The sequence below is a fragment of the Mus pahari genome, chromosome 6 (assembly GCF_900095145.1).
Source record: "Mus pahari chromosome 6, PAHARI_EIJ_v1.1, whole genome shotgun sequence".
Taxonomy (NCBI): Eukaryota; Metazoa; Chordata; class Mammalia; order Rodentia; family Muridae; genus Mus; species Mus pahari.
In genome coordinates, this window is record NC_034595.1 from 78,278,489 (window position 1) to 78,293,574 (window position 15,086).

General features: G+C 46.0%; 1 protein-coding gene across 5 annotated transcripts in view; it reads left to right on the plus strand.

The window, feature by feature from the left end:
* Window positions 1-15,086, plus strand: part of Dlgap3 (DLG associated protein 3) — a 69,190-nt gene that overhangs the window by 47,615 nt on the left and 6,489 nt on the right. The window lies entirely within an intron of this gene.

Genomic DNA, 15,086 nt, shown 5'->3' on the forward strand with positions numbered 1-15,086 from the left:
GAGAGAGAGAGAGAGAGAGAGAGAGAGAGGGAGAGAGGGAGAGAGAGTAGTTACCAATGCTGGGAGATTTTCAGGAGTTGCTTCTCACCTTCTGCAATGATTTTGCAGCAAGAGCTTCTGCACTCTGTGCCATCTCACTAACCCACCTCATTTTCTTGAGTCAAGCTTCCTCGATGACTTGGTACTCACCAATTAGGGTAGACTGGTTGGCCACCAAGTCTCAGGAGTCCTCCTGCCTCAGCCTTCCCAGTGCTGGGATTACAAGTACATGCCACCATCCTTGGCTTCTTTATGAAGGTCCTGGGGGGAGAAAACCTAGGACCTGGTGCTTGTATGAGAAACACTTTTCCATGGAGCTCTCTCCCCATACCTTTCTACTGGGGAGGAGTCAGGGGAGATATGTGTTGTACACTGATGTTGCCACAGTAGCCATCAAGTCTACACTGAGTGCTTGAACTCCTGCCAACTCAGAGGAACAGAGGCTGCAGGAGAGATATGGTGGTCAGGGGAACGAATAGGGCTGGGGGCGGGGAGGGGATGGGAGTGGGTGGGTTATGGGTTGGTGCTGAGCAGGCCTCCAGCAATTGTCCTTTAGCTGGAGATAACAGGATTCTGCCAATCCCTTGTTACATCCTGTGGTGTACTGGAGTATGAGCTCAAAAGAAACAAACAAACAGGAAGATTGCCTCTCCTGGGTCCCTGGCAGTTATAACACTCCTCCTCACTTGGCTCGCACAAGCATTTAACCAGTAGGGGGTACCTATTATGTGCCTGAATTGGTGGTGAATCGGAGACACTAGAATTGCCAGCAGCCACTATTCTGGCATTAGGTGGCCTCCGAAACGTCGCCTCCTTAATTTCCAGGTGAAGAATTAACATTGTGAGCTCCAGAGGGAGTCCTGGAAAGAATCCTCTCAGCTTTGGGAGGGAGCCTGTAGGGAGATATTTTCTCTAATGACCAGGTGGCGGTGCCACTGTGGCCCTACATGTCCTCTGGGCTGCAATGACACCAGGCTGGCAGGCTGGAGTATTGTGGCTGGGAACCTTCTTGGCACTGGCTCTGTGGGCTTCATGGTAATGGGAGATATCAAGGCCGTATCCACGGCAGGAAGGAACCTGGAGTCTGGGTAGCAGTTCTTCATAGCTGTTCGCAGGCACCATTATAGGGCTTTCCAACCCTCCCAGGGTTATTGCAGCTTCTGAGACCCCCTGAAGTGGCTTTGTTTGAGTGTTTGTTTGGGGTTCTTTGGGGGAGTCCCTGTTTCTGTCCTCTCTTACTACTGTAGCTCCACGAAGCACAGCGTGCTCCTGAGATGTTGGCGTGGCAAAAGCCAGACCTATTCCTGCAGCCACTGTCCTCCAAACCCTTAGCATGCCATTAAAAAAAAAAAAAAAAAAAAAAAAAAAAAGGAACAGTGGCTCTGCATGGCAAAGTCCATCGAACCATGGTTTGAATCCTTGAGAGGAGTAAGAGTCATGGATGGAGACAGTTCCGTGCTCCACACTCCTTCCTGACTTCCTTAAAAGCAAGCCACACATCTTCATTGGTTCTCTGGAAGGCCCTTGGACTCCTCATCGGAGACCTGCCATGGTGCAGCAGGCCTTTGATGAGCGCCCGGCCATTCACTGATGATGTCACTCCGCAGATGATTACTGAGCCTTAGCATCTGACGGCTCCCGGGCTGGGAATTGAATGCTCTGGGAACTGTCAAAGGCAGGGATTTTGCCCATAGAACTTACAGGCTAGAGAGAAGTCAAGACCGTCAATAAACCATGACTAAAACCAGGAGTCTATGCAATGGTGTAATGCGTGAGGAGCTACAAAAGAAAAGAGGGGATAAAGTGAACTTAGAGCAGTAGGAGAGGGGCGCATTGGGCTGCTGCTGAGGGTGAGCATACGGGGAGGTGGGATAGCATACGGGGAGGTGGAATAGCATACGGGGAGATGGGACAGCATACGGGGAGATGGGATAGAATACGGGGAGATGGGATAGCATACAGGGAGATGGGATAGAATACGGGGAGATGGGATAGATCACAGGGAGATGGGAACAGCATATGGAGAGATGGGATAGACTATGGGGAGATTGGAATAGCATACAGGGAGATGGGATAGCATACTTGGAGGTGGAAAGATGCAGGCATGTGTTGGGATCTGGGGGAAAGGTCATGTGGCCAGTGTGGAGGGGGTGGGCAGTGCTGAGAGAGAGTTGGATAATGCCTGGGCCAGGTTGTACAGGGCACAGGCTAAAAGAACTGGGCTCTAATTATAAGTAATGAGTAGCTGTTAAAAGGTTAAAGGAATGGCCCAACACACTTTAATTTATGTTTACAAAAGAGCGTTAACTAATGGGTAGAGGTTTTCTTTCTTTCTTCCTTTCTCTCTTTTTAAATGATAGGGTCTCATATATACCTAGCTGGCCTAGAACTCACGTAGCTGAGGCTAACCCTGAGCCTCTGATGCCCCTGCCTTCAATTCCCAAATGCTGGAATTATAGGTGTGTTCCACCACATCAGGACCAGCATTAAATGGAGAATGAGTCTGAGGAAGAAATAGAGGAAATGAAGTTAACCAGGGTGACTTTCATGATACCGAAGGCTGCTGGTGGGTGGTGTTTAAACTCTGGTGGCTATTACAACAGGCCTTTCTCCTATGGTGTTTATAACTGGCCAGCGATAGTGTTTGTCAGCTATTCAGTTTTGGATATTTATTTTGTATTCAGCAATCTTACTGGTCCTTTATCAAATCTCATGTTATCTGATAATTGTGATGGATTTTTCTATACAGTTAATTATTTTCAAGTGAGGATATTTATTTCAAATCCGAATCTTAAATTTTATTTTTCTTTGCTGGACATGATAATGAATTTTCTTTAATCCCAGCCCTTGGGAAGCAGAAGCAAGCAGATTCTACCTTTGTTAGTTCAAGGCCAGCCTCACCTACATTGTAAATTCCAGACCAGGCAAGGGTACAGAATAAGACATTACTTAAATTTTTCCTTATAATACTGTGTCGTATAGGACTTCAGCTCCCTGCTGAGTGGTGGTGGGCTTATCCCATTCCTGATTTATCTGTGTGTTTATGTGTGGCAGTCATAGGATAACTTGCAAGATTTGGTTCTCTCCTTCCATGTTGTGGGTTCCAAAGATCAAGTGTCAGACTCAACAAAAAGAGCCTTTACCTACTGAGCCATCTCACTGGCCCCAAGATATACTTTATTTTTGTTTAATATGTATGGGTGTTTTGCCTGCTTACATACCCACATACCATGTGCATGCAGGATTCCTAGAGGCCAGAAGAAGGTGTCAGATCCCAGGACTGTAGTTACAAATGGTGGTAAGCTGCCACCTAGGTGCTGAGAATCAAACCTGGGTCCTCTGGAGAGCAGCCAGTGCTCTTAACCACTGACCCATCTCTCCAGCCCCAAAGATAGAATTCTGAAGATGACATTTGTTATAAACTTTGATGGGTACCATTTTTGTTGTATTTAAGAATTCTCTCCTATTCCTATTCTATTAAGGGTTTCTAAAAATGAAAACACTTTACACCTGCCCCCCCAGCATTGTTTTTTTTTTTTCTGGTGTTGGGACTCAAGTCTAAGGCTTTGCACAAGTTAGACACGAGCTCTACCATTGAGCTACATCCTCATCTTCATTTTTAAAATATAAGATCTGAGTAGAATTTAATTGAATGTTGAGAGTTTACTGAGATTATCTTAGACTTTCTTTTCCTATGTGGAATGTGATGTAACAGATGAATACATTTTCCATGTTGGTCTAATCTTTCAAACTTGGGATAATCTCTGCCTAATCCTATCATGTGCTTAGATTAAATTTGGCTTTAAAGGGTTTCAGTAGTGTCATAAGCAAGTGTATTTCTTGCTTTGAAAAAGCTAGCCTTCACATAGGCAATGCAGTGTCAGGACCCCTAGGCTCCTTCTCATTTCCTGCTCTTCCACCTTCTTGTATGAATTCAGAGCCAAAAAAGGAGTATGGTTTAAAAATTATATTTACTGCATCTGTATTCTTAGCAGTTGGAAGGAGGGTATAAAGAAAAGGATACTGTCTTCTTTTATAAAAGACTTCCTGGAAATTACAGCACCTTCACTTAAATCATATTTACTATAAGCACATCACATGGGGGAACCTAGCTGCAAGAGAAGCTGTGAAGTATAGTCTAACCCATGAGGCACACAGCTAACAATCAGGCTTTTTTTTTTGGCCAAAGACAAAACCAAAAATGGATATATGGAGCCCTAGCAAGCAGTTTTAAAAGTCAATCTTGCTGTATTTTTTTTATATAATTAGATCTTTGACTATTTATTCCTTGAAGATTTTTATATACATGTTCATAAATAATATTGGCCCATATTCTTTTTTAGATATTATCTCATGTAGTGCAGGTTGGCCTTGAATTCTGATCCCACTTCTCTCTTTCAGGTGCTAGGGTTACAGGTGTGTGCCACCATGCTTGTGCCATAATTTTGTTTCATTTGTTATTCAGTTTAGATATCAAGCTCATGCTAGGCTTCTAACATGAGTTTGATAGATTTCTCCGTGTTGTTCTTAGAAACAGTTTTATAAAGCAGGGTGATCTTTTCCCTAAGCGTTAGCAAAAGTTGCCCATTAGAAGCTTTCTATTCTAGTATCTTTTGGGGATTGAAGAAAATTTTAAACTATCTTTAGTTTATTTAGTGGTTATTAATCTAGTCTGGTTTCATTTTTTTTCTTCTTGAGTCAGTATTTTTAAACCGTTGTATAAAAATGGAGAGTTTACAAAATTTTTTTGGCACAAAATATCCTTTCTCGCCCTGTTATAATGCTATAAATATACATTCTTTCTCTAGGTTGTTTTTAATTTATTTATTTTTTGCATTCATAATACCACGTTGTCTTAGTTACTGTTCTATTGCTGTGAAGAGACACCATGATCAAGACAACTTATAAAGGAAGGCATTTAATTATGGGCTTGCTTATAGATTCAGAGGGTTAGTCTATGAGCATCATGTCAGGAGCCTGCATGATGCTACAGCAGTAGCTGAGAGCTTTACATCTTGATCTGAAGGCAGCAGCAAGAGAGACAGTCAAGACTGCCTGGTGTGAACTTTGGAACCTCAAAGCCCACCCCTGGTGACACACCTCCTCCAACAAGGCCACACCTCCTAATCCTTCTAAAACAGTTCCACTAACTGGGGACCAAGTACTCAAACATATGACCCTATGGGGGTCATTCTCATCCAAATCACTACATGTATTTATGCGTGAACTCTCTTTCTTGATCAGTTTTGTATTTTTTTTTTTTAGCTTTGTATTTTTTTTTTAACACTTAAACATGTTTTTAAGTATTCTTACTAGTTTTTGAACCTTGTCTTTTACTTTTGGTGAGTATTTCCTACTTCTTAATTTGTGGTGAGAGAGGGGGACAGAGGGAGGGAGGGAGACAGACTGTTAATGTAATCCCAGCTACCTGGATGTGGAGCCAAGGATGACTTTGATCCCTCTGACTCCACTCCCAAGGGTTGGATTGCAGGCACGTGCTGCTATGCCTGCCTTTTAATGAGTGCTTTAATGGCTCTAAAATCCCGTCTAACTTTGCTGTTATTGTTGGATCTTCTAAGTGTTCCACTTTAGTATCTTTTATTGCTCAGTTTTAAATAGTTTATAACTTTCATAATTATTTTCCCCTGTCTTTTCTTTTCCTTTCTTTCCTTCCTTCCTCTCTTCCTTCTTCCTTCCTTCCTTCCTTCTTCCCTCCCTCCCTCCCTTCCCTCCTCTTCTTCCTCCTCTTCCTCTTCCTCCTTCTCCTATTATTTGTTGTTGTTGTTTATTTTAATTTTTTTTTTTTTAGACAGGATTTCTCTGAGTAGCCCTGGCTGTCCTGGAACTCACTCTGTAGACAAGGCTGAATTCAGAATTCACAGAGATCTACCTGCCTCTGCCTCCCAAATGCTGGAATTAAAGGTGTGTACCACCACCAGGCACATAATTTCTATTTTTACCCGTGTATTATTTAGAAGTTTACTATCTTTATTTTCTGAATGTATTTTTTAGAGGGGGGAAGCATATATTCTCATTATTAATTTCTGAATTTCCTACATGTGGCCATTGTATGTGTTCTTTCATTCTTTAGATTGTTTCCTTTTTCAAAAAGATATATTTATAAGCCGGGCAGAGGTGGCGCACGCCTTTAATCCCAGCGCTTGAGAGGCAGAGGCAGGTGGATTTCTGAGTTCGAGGCCAGCCTGGTCTACAGAGTGAGTTCCAGGACAGCCAGGGCTATACAGAGAAACCCTGCCTTGAAAACAAACAAACAAACAAAAAGATAAATTTATTTACTATATGTAAGTACACTGTAGCTGTCTTCAGACACCTCAGAAGAGGGCATACGGATGGTTGTGAGACACCATGTGGTTGCTAGGATTTGAACTCAGGACCTTTGGAAGAGCAGTCAGTGCTCTTACCCGCTGAGCCATCTTGCTAGCTCAGATTGTTTCCTTTTAAATGTTTAATTTTTTGACTTTATCTTTTTATTTTATGTATATGGGTGTTTTGCCTGCATGTATATCCGCATGCAGTGCCTTTGGAGGCCAGAAGAGGTCATTTGAACCCATGGGACTAGAGTTACAGATGGATATGAACTGCCTTGTAGGTGCTGGGAATTGAATCCGGGGCCTCTGGAGAAACAGCCCATGCTCTTCAGTGCGAAGCCATCTCTCCAGCCCAGTTTCTTAGATTACTGAGATATTTTCCTTCATGCCTACACACATATAATAGATGTATATTTTTGTATATGTTAGATATCTCATATATGGTTAGACTTATAACTTCCAGATGCTTATCTTCCATTTTCTTGATATGTTTAATTCACAAGTTCAGGCACAGAAGTGTGTAGACATGTCTCTTGACAGGCTGAGCATGGTGGCAATCAGGAGTCCAGGCCAGACGGTTCTCTGTGAGTTGGAGGCTAGCTTAGTTTGCATAGCCAGATCTAGACCATCCAGAGCTATATATCATGTGACCCTGTTTCAAAAAGAGAGGAAGAGAAACAGATTCACAGACGTATTCCAGGAATTTGAAGCTAGCCTAGAAAAGATAGTGAGACCCATATTTAAAATTAAAAAAAAAAAAAAGGCAGAAGCAGGTGGATTTCTGTGAGTTTGGGGCTAGCCTGGTCTCCATAGCAAGTACCAGACCATCCACGGTAACATAGGGAGGGAGACACTGTCTCAAAGTACGATCTATAAATACGGTTCATAATACTTGCAGTTTTCTCAACACCACACTTACTCAGTGGTCCCCTGTAGACGTAACCGAGAGCTTTGGAATGCTTTATTTAATGGAGATTTTCTTGGGGGGGGGGGTGCTGTTCAGAGACAGGGCTAATCTCAAATGCATGGTGCTCCTCCTGGGTCAGCCTCTTCTGGGATCATAGGCACGCCTACCACCCCATCCTAGCTCCCTCTTGCTAGCCTGCGTGCATGCTTATATGTAGCATTTTGATCACACCTCTTGAAAGGGCTGTGTGTTAATCAGCCGTTCTGTGCTTTGTGGTCTAATAGTGTAGATTTACAAACACGCCTGAGCGACTTGTGTGCTCAGTCGGTTACTGCCCACTCCTTCCTCGGGTGCTCCATTTCCTCGTCTCTGGGGAATCACTTGAGCGCTAGATCCATTTGGAAATGAACATCTCAGCTTGAAGTTTCTGTGTGTCTCTGGTAGAACACACTGGAGCCCCACATCCCATACAAAACAGCTTTCATGTTCTGCTCTCCCCGCGTCCTGCTTCCAGGCTGCCTTCCCGAGAAACATCAGCATCAGGTTTTCTTTCGTCTACGTTTATAAACAAAGCTGACCTCTTTGGCTGTTGGCTTTACACAGGAAATCTCCTTCCAGCTCCCCGCGGAGCATAGATTTGGGGTCTCTCCTCTCTCCCTCCCTTCTAGCCTTCAGCATATGTCTGGCTTGATCCTCCTGCGGTTCACTTGGTTTCCAAATCCACTCACTGCTCAGGTTTCAAGTCTTTGTGTTTCTGGAGCCCGAAGCTGTCTCCCATTTTCCAACCTGGCATGGGAGCAGAAACACCATTTCTGATTTTATTTTATCCAGCTCTTCTAGGTGTTTGGGTGTGGCTGCGTGCCTCCTCCCTTCCTCCTCCTGTGTCGATCAGTCATTTCCATGAGGCTGATAGCAGCCAAGCCAGGGAGAAGTGGACCAAATGGAGCAGTTGGAAGGCGAGGAGAAGCTGGGCTGACAGGGAATGTGGTGAGGTCTTGGTGGTGAGCATGAGGGAGGGGAGATGCTGAAGAACTGAGCCTCCGGGACAGGTGACCACACTGGGAATTTAGAGGGAATGACAGATGGGAACAGGGCAAACCTGGCCCATCTCTCTGGCCAGCTTTCTTTGCTTGTCTGCAGAAGGCATCCTTTCTTATACACCCGCACAGCTCTTGCTATCCCTTCTGCCCCCGGTACTTTCATTTCCTACTCACCACACACCACGCCCCAACTGCTACCTAGAGGTGAGCCTTCGAGTCCAGTAGCCTTTCTCGGCAAACTTCCAGGGCTCCCTCCACCCACTGTCCATTGTACTAATTTTTAAATCTCCTACCCTGCCTTTGATCATTCAGTTCTCAGATAAAAAAAAAACCACAAAGCTTTTATATTTATAATAAGACTTAAATCAGCACTAGAGCTGGACAGATATCTACCCTCTGTGCTATTCTGTCTATTTCCCTGCCAATAATCCCAAGATCTGACTTTTGCCATATTCTGTCTGGGCCTCTCTTATTCACACTGGCAAGCCCTCATGTCTGATTCTCATGATCGGTTACTTTCTGGTGTCTTCTCTTCTCTCCACCTTCTCTTCCCATTCATGGTCCTCCTCAGACCCCCAGCCTGGGATCTGAAACCCTGCCTACCTCTTGAGCCCAGCTATAAGCTGATGGCATCTTTATTCAACCAATAGTTTTAAATTAAGGAGAAAGGTCACATAGCATCACTTGGTATATGTGAGGGTTCTCTTCTCTCTGTGGGCAACCAGACCTTGTGGGGTCAGTCTTTACCATGACAATACATAGAAACAGACCACACCTCAACTGCCACCTATTTTTCTGCTCGCTAGCTTGGACTTTGGTTTTAAAAACGGCAGGGCATCGTCCGCGAGAGGGCTGCCTGCTATCAAATCTCACAGCCCAAGCCCAGTCCCTGGAACCCATGATGGAAGGAGAAGACCAACTCCCGCAAGCTCTCTCATGATCTCCACATTTGCGCAGCGGCGCACACCCATGCACAGAGCAAACTAATAAACATAAAACCTGTGCCTGTCAGTGTGCTCCGAGTTAGCTGCTTGGGTGGAGTTCGGGTGTACCGCCCCTTCTTTCTGAGGCTTGTCTGAGGATGCTCTCAGATGCCCATCATCAGTGAGACTGAACTCTCCAGTCCCATCACCTCTACCCCTCATCCCTGCTTACCTGCTTACTGGGTCCTTGGTACACTTGTCAAGTACTGCGTAGGTACCAGGCTACTGAGATGAACAGAGGGAGACTGACCCCCCACCCCTGCCCCACACCCTTTGAGGCTTAGCCTTGGAGTCATCCGAGACTCTCACAGAAAACAGAATTAGCCTTTCCTACTGTCCCTGTTTTCCCAACCCCAGCCCCCTGGGCTACAATTAAAAAAAAAAAAAAAAGTACAGTGTATGCAGAAAAGCCTTCCTGGGACCCATGGGACCAAAGAAAAGGTGATCTTGTTGGTTTTGATGTTTAGAAATATGGTGTCATGAAGCCCAGGACTCAGAATTCTGTATCCCAGCACTGGGGAAGCAAAGGCAGGTGGATCTTTCTAATCTAATTTAAGGCTGGTACAGCATTGTACCTTGCCTGTATTAGCCACCACACCCCCGTTACACTCTCTTGTCCTTCATCCTGGTCCCCTTTCTTCTTCTAAACTGTCTCCATTCTGATTTTCTGTCATATGTATCCATGTGTGTATGTATATATTTAAATCATGTTCCATATATGAGAGAATGTGGGATTTCATCTTTTTCTTTTTCTTTTTTTCTGGTTCATTGAGACAGGGTTTTTCTGTGTAGTCCTAGCTGTCCTGGAACTCACTTTGTAGAATAGGCTGGCCTCGAACTCACAGTGATCTGCCTACATCTCCCTGTACTGAGACTAAAAGTGTGTGCCACTACGGCTGCCCAGCTTGGGATATTTGTCTTTTATTTCTACTATTCTTTCTTGTTCCCTTTTCTTTCTCTCTTTAAATCCCTCCCCTGCCTCCCCTCTACGTAGTTTCCCTTCTACCCCTCTTGTCTCTGTCTCTCTGCCTCTCTGTCTCTCTGTGTCTCTGTGTGTGTGTGTGACTGTCTCTCCCCCTCCCCCCCCATACACACAAATCTAGATTCTGCATCTGAGAAAACTAGGGCGATTTTGCAAATCTGACTTATTTTGCGAGTCTGATTTATTTGGCTTAACATGATGATGTCCCTCTCCTGTAAATGTCACAATTTCACTCTTCTTCATGACTGTCCAGAGAGGTTCTTAACTGACCCTGTGGCGTCTGAGTCTGTCTTGTTGGATCCTGGCTTGAAGTCTTGGCTGCTCTCTCTGAGATGAGCTAGTTCTCCAGGGACCGGTGCGCTGACATGTCCCCATTCCCCCTCCCCTGCCCACTCCTCTCCCACCCCCGACTTCCTGCTGCCAAACACTCCTGGCAAAACCCTTGCCAGTTTGTGGGTACTGAATGTTCCCTGAATACTATGTCTCTTGGGGTAATCCAATTTCTGCCCAGAGAGCCACAGAAGGGATAACTCCCTGAAGTAGCCATGATAACGATTTCCAGGCTTCCGTTCCACATGAGTGGAAAATGACAGCAGAAGCCAGTTTCTACCTGGTGCTTACAGCTGCTGAAGACCACAGCCATGACTATCAAGTCCAAACCCACATGGGGATGGAAGTTCTGCACTTCAAGACCTTGAAAATTCATACTATTTTAAGGATTAGGTTTGGGCATGAATTATAGAAAACCCATGAACTTCCATAAAGCAGAAGTTGCTTGCTTGCTTAGGTATCCAAAGGACTCGTTGGTGTTCCACGGGGTCAGAGCCCAGGCTGTTTCTGGCATATTCCTTTCTCCACATGATAGCTCACGTTCTAAAATAGTCCCTTGAGGTCTAGTCATTGAATCTACATTATAGTCATCAAGGAGGAGGACGGGAACAACAAAAAATGGTTATAATAACCTCCCCCCCCACACTGTGTGTGTGTGTGTGTGTGTGTGTGTGTGTGTGTGTGTGTGTGTGTAGGTTAGAGGATAACTTGTGAGTTGGTTCTCTCCTTCCACTGCATGGGGCTCAGAGACGGGACTCCTACGGTTGGGCATGGTGCAGGTTCCTTTACCACGAGTGATCCTGCTGCCCTTTGCCCTACTTTTAACCACACTTACCTTATTATGGCCTTGTGCACGCTAGGCAAAGTTCTCTCCCACTGAACTACATGCCCAGCCCAACACTTTGTTTCAAAGAACACTTTCTGGAAGTTGGACATAATAGTTCTGCTTACATCCCATGGGCTAGAACTTTGCCGCACCATGTAAGTGATAAGGGAGATTGGGAAATGAATTGTTATCCCAAGTGGCCACCTGTCCAGCTTAAAATCATGGGATTCTGTTACTGAGGAAGAGAGGGAGAATAGATGTTGGGGATAATTAGTACCCCCCACACCCTAGCAGCCAACCAACCCATCAGCCACCCAGCCAACATTGATGTTTGAGGAACTGCTCTATTGAGTGAGAGAGACGGATATGCAAATAACGGACTCGGGTGCCATGTGACGGGGAGGATAAAGGAGGTTTTGTTCTGAGTGCTGCGGGAGAACAGATGGAAATGATCAACAGCAATCAGAATAATTAATGACTACAATGCCCGAGCTGGGGCCCGCAGCGCTACGCTGGGCTATTGTGTTCCACCGGCTCCTTTTCTCCCCGGGCAGCAAACTTCCCTGCATCTCCACAATAGCTCGCACAATGGCGGGCCAGGTGCTGGCCCTTCTTCCCATCCATTATCTCCCAGCACCCTAGAGCTGCTACTGCTGTCAATCTCACTTAAAAGACGACAGGCTCCAGCCGTCCAGCTGGCTTTGGAGCCGGGCAGTCTGACTCTAGCACACCCAGATTTAACCCCTCCAGTCTGACACCCCGAACCCCAAAGCTCACTCTCCTTCCTCTTCTGATGCCCCACAAATCCCCGGCAGGTAGCTTCCTCACACACTCCATTGTGATGACCATGGCTGTCCCCCAGGACCTGTGTCCGCAGCCACACTAGCGCCTACCTTGCGTGTACCTCTTCTCTCAGGCAACTGATTGCTGCTCTCTTCCTAAGTGTAGGGTGGCCTGGGGTGGGGTGCAGTGACCTGAGGTGGTCTCTGCGCGGACTGGGTCACTGTCCTGTCTCAGGAAATCACTTTGCCCATTAGGGGTAGCTTTTCTCATCCGTGAGTAGAGATGGTGCAGACACCCTGATGCTCGGCCTGATTGTAAATTCTCTCCCACTGAACTACTGATTAACTGAGCACATACTAAGTGCTCAGAAAATGTTAATTGTTATCCCCCCCACTTGGACTGTTTCTCTTCTCTGAGTAATTCAATTTATCTATACCCATTGTGTTTACTCCCCATCCCTGCCATGATAGGTGATGATAAATTTATATATATAATACAATATAATACATTATATAATATCTATAATGCCTATAATATCTATCTATGCCTATATCTATATATCCTACATTTCTGGGGCTCAGAAGTTGTTCCTAGATTTACCTGGGCTAACATCAGAGTGTTAGCAATACAATGTCCCTCTTAGAGGTTCAAGAAAGAAGCCATTTTGTTGCTTTTTCCTGTTTATTCTCCTCTTTATTTTTGTGATAGAGACTGGACCCCGTGCTTCACATGTGTGTGCATGTGAGGCAAGTAGTCTTCCCTTGAGCTGTATACCAGACCTCCATTTATCTCCTTCCTGTGGTTTTCTTTCTCTGTCTCCTTCCTGGCCTTCCTCTCTTATTTAAAATGACCCATGTGATTAATCTGCACCCACCTGGCACATCTCTCTCCTCTCCCTGCTGTTATAAAGTATCTATTAAAGCAACTTAAGGAAGGGAGTTTTCTCTGTGATTAGGGGACATGGAACCTTTACGGCAAAGAAAGCAGACAGCAGGGGCCTGAGGTGACTGGTCACACCGTATCCACAGTCAGGAAGCCAGGAGACGGATGCCCAGAGTAACAAGATGCCTAACAGCCTTTCAGTTTGCTTAGCGTGGCTCTGTTCCCCCTCAGTGAAACATCTCCAGAAGTGGCCTCACTGGCGTGCCCAGAGGTATGCTTCCTGAAACCCAGGCAGTTGACTCTTGAGACGAATCATCAAATCCAGATAATCTACGATAACGCATCTCATCTCAGGAGCCTGAACCTGGGCAAGTCTACAAAGTCCCTTCTGCCATGGGAGGTAGTCTACCTACCAGGGATTAAGAAAGGGACCTACCTCTTGGGGCTGGAGAGGTGGCTCAGTGGTTAAGAGCACTGGCTGCTCATCCAGAGGACCCAGGTTCAATTCCCAGCACCTACGTGGAAGCTTAAAACTGTCTGTAACTCCAGGGGTTCCAACATCCCCACACAGACATACATGCAGGCATAACACATAAGATGAAGGGGGAGACAAACCTCGTTGGGCACCGTTATCTCCGGTCTCCCCCAGGTTTCCCCTTCCCTCCAGGATGTCTACAGAGAGCTCCACAAAGCAAGCTCTCCTCCTTCGATGGACATCCCTCTTACTCCAGCCTGCTTCTCAGAGGCCATCTTCGATGAGCTTGTTTTATAATTAGCTTCCCCCACCTCCTGGCAGCCGGTGCAGCCCCTGCTCTGGCTGTGGTCAGCAGGAGCCGAGCCTTGGCTAACCTTCGTTTCCAGTCCGCTGCTTAACCCTTGCTGGATGCTTCTGGAGGCCTTCCTCCCCCCGTGTCTGCCTTGACATACTCCTCCTGGCTTAGTGGGGTTGTTGTTGTTTTGTTTTATTTTTCTGAAATTACATTTATCTATGTGTATGTATGCACACACACACGCACGTGCATGTGAACCTATGTGCACCACGGAATGCCAGAGATCGACTTGAAGGAATTGATTCTCTTCTTACACTCTGTGGGACCTGGGGCTTGAACTCAGGTTCTATGGCTTGGCAGCAAGCGCTTGCACCTACTGAGCCATCTCAGTTTCTCCTGACTCCGCCCCCTCCCCCATCCTCTCTGGGTCATTCTTGCTATGTAGTGTACTGTCTTCACCTACCTGTGTAGTGTCCAGGTGTCCTTGGGGTTTTAGCTGCAATGCTATTTTATCATGATCTGGTCCCGCACTCATGCCTAGTTCTCAAGGATGGCTGGCTCCTGCCGGTCCTGTGCACTTTTGGCAGGGGATAATATCTGAGGGCCATGCTTCACCGAGCCCAGTATCTTCTCAGCTCCCTCAGCCTACCTTGGGGTATATGGGTTAAGATGGTTTCCTGAGGAGGGGACCTTGGACCCACGAAGCCTACTGTATTTGGTGTTTCTGTCCTAGATAGTGTGGAGTCTGATGAGTGGAATCCTTTCAGAACTTCCCAGAGGTCAGATGAAGGCGTCAGACCAGTGGAGCCCAAGAGCACAGTGTGTTTAATGGGGAGTGACCTTTCAGAGGCAACCTCAAGGAGGAAAACTTTACTTTGGGTGGGAGTTTCAAAGAGTGCAGGCTGTCACTGGGGGCAGGTATGATGACAGGAGTCTGTGGCTTGTTCCTTTATTGCAGATCAGGGAGCAGAGAGCCCAGGCCTGTATCAGAAATAGAACAGATAGTCCTCAAGGCCCACTGTGCAGTGGCCCATTTCTGCCACTTAGGTCCCAGGTCTCAGAGCTTCCACAACCTCCCAAACATTGTCCACAGCTGGGGACCAATTGTTCGTACACAAGAGCCTATGGGGTTGTTTAGGACTCAAAACTTACAGCAGGAGCCGGCCGGTGGTGGCTCACATCTTTAATCCCAGCACTTGGGAGGCAGAGGTAGGT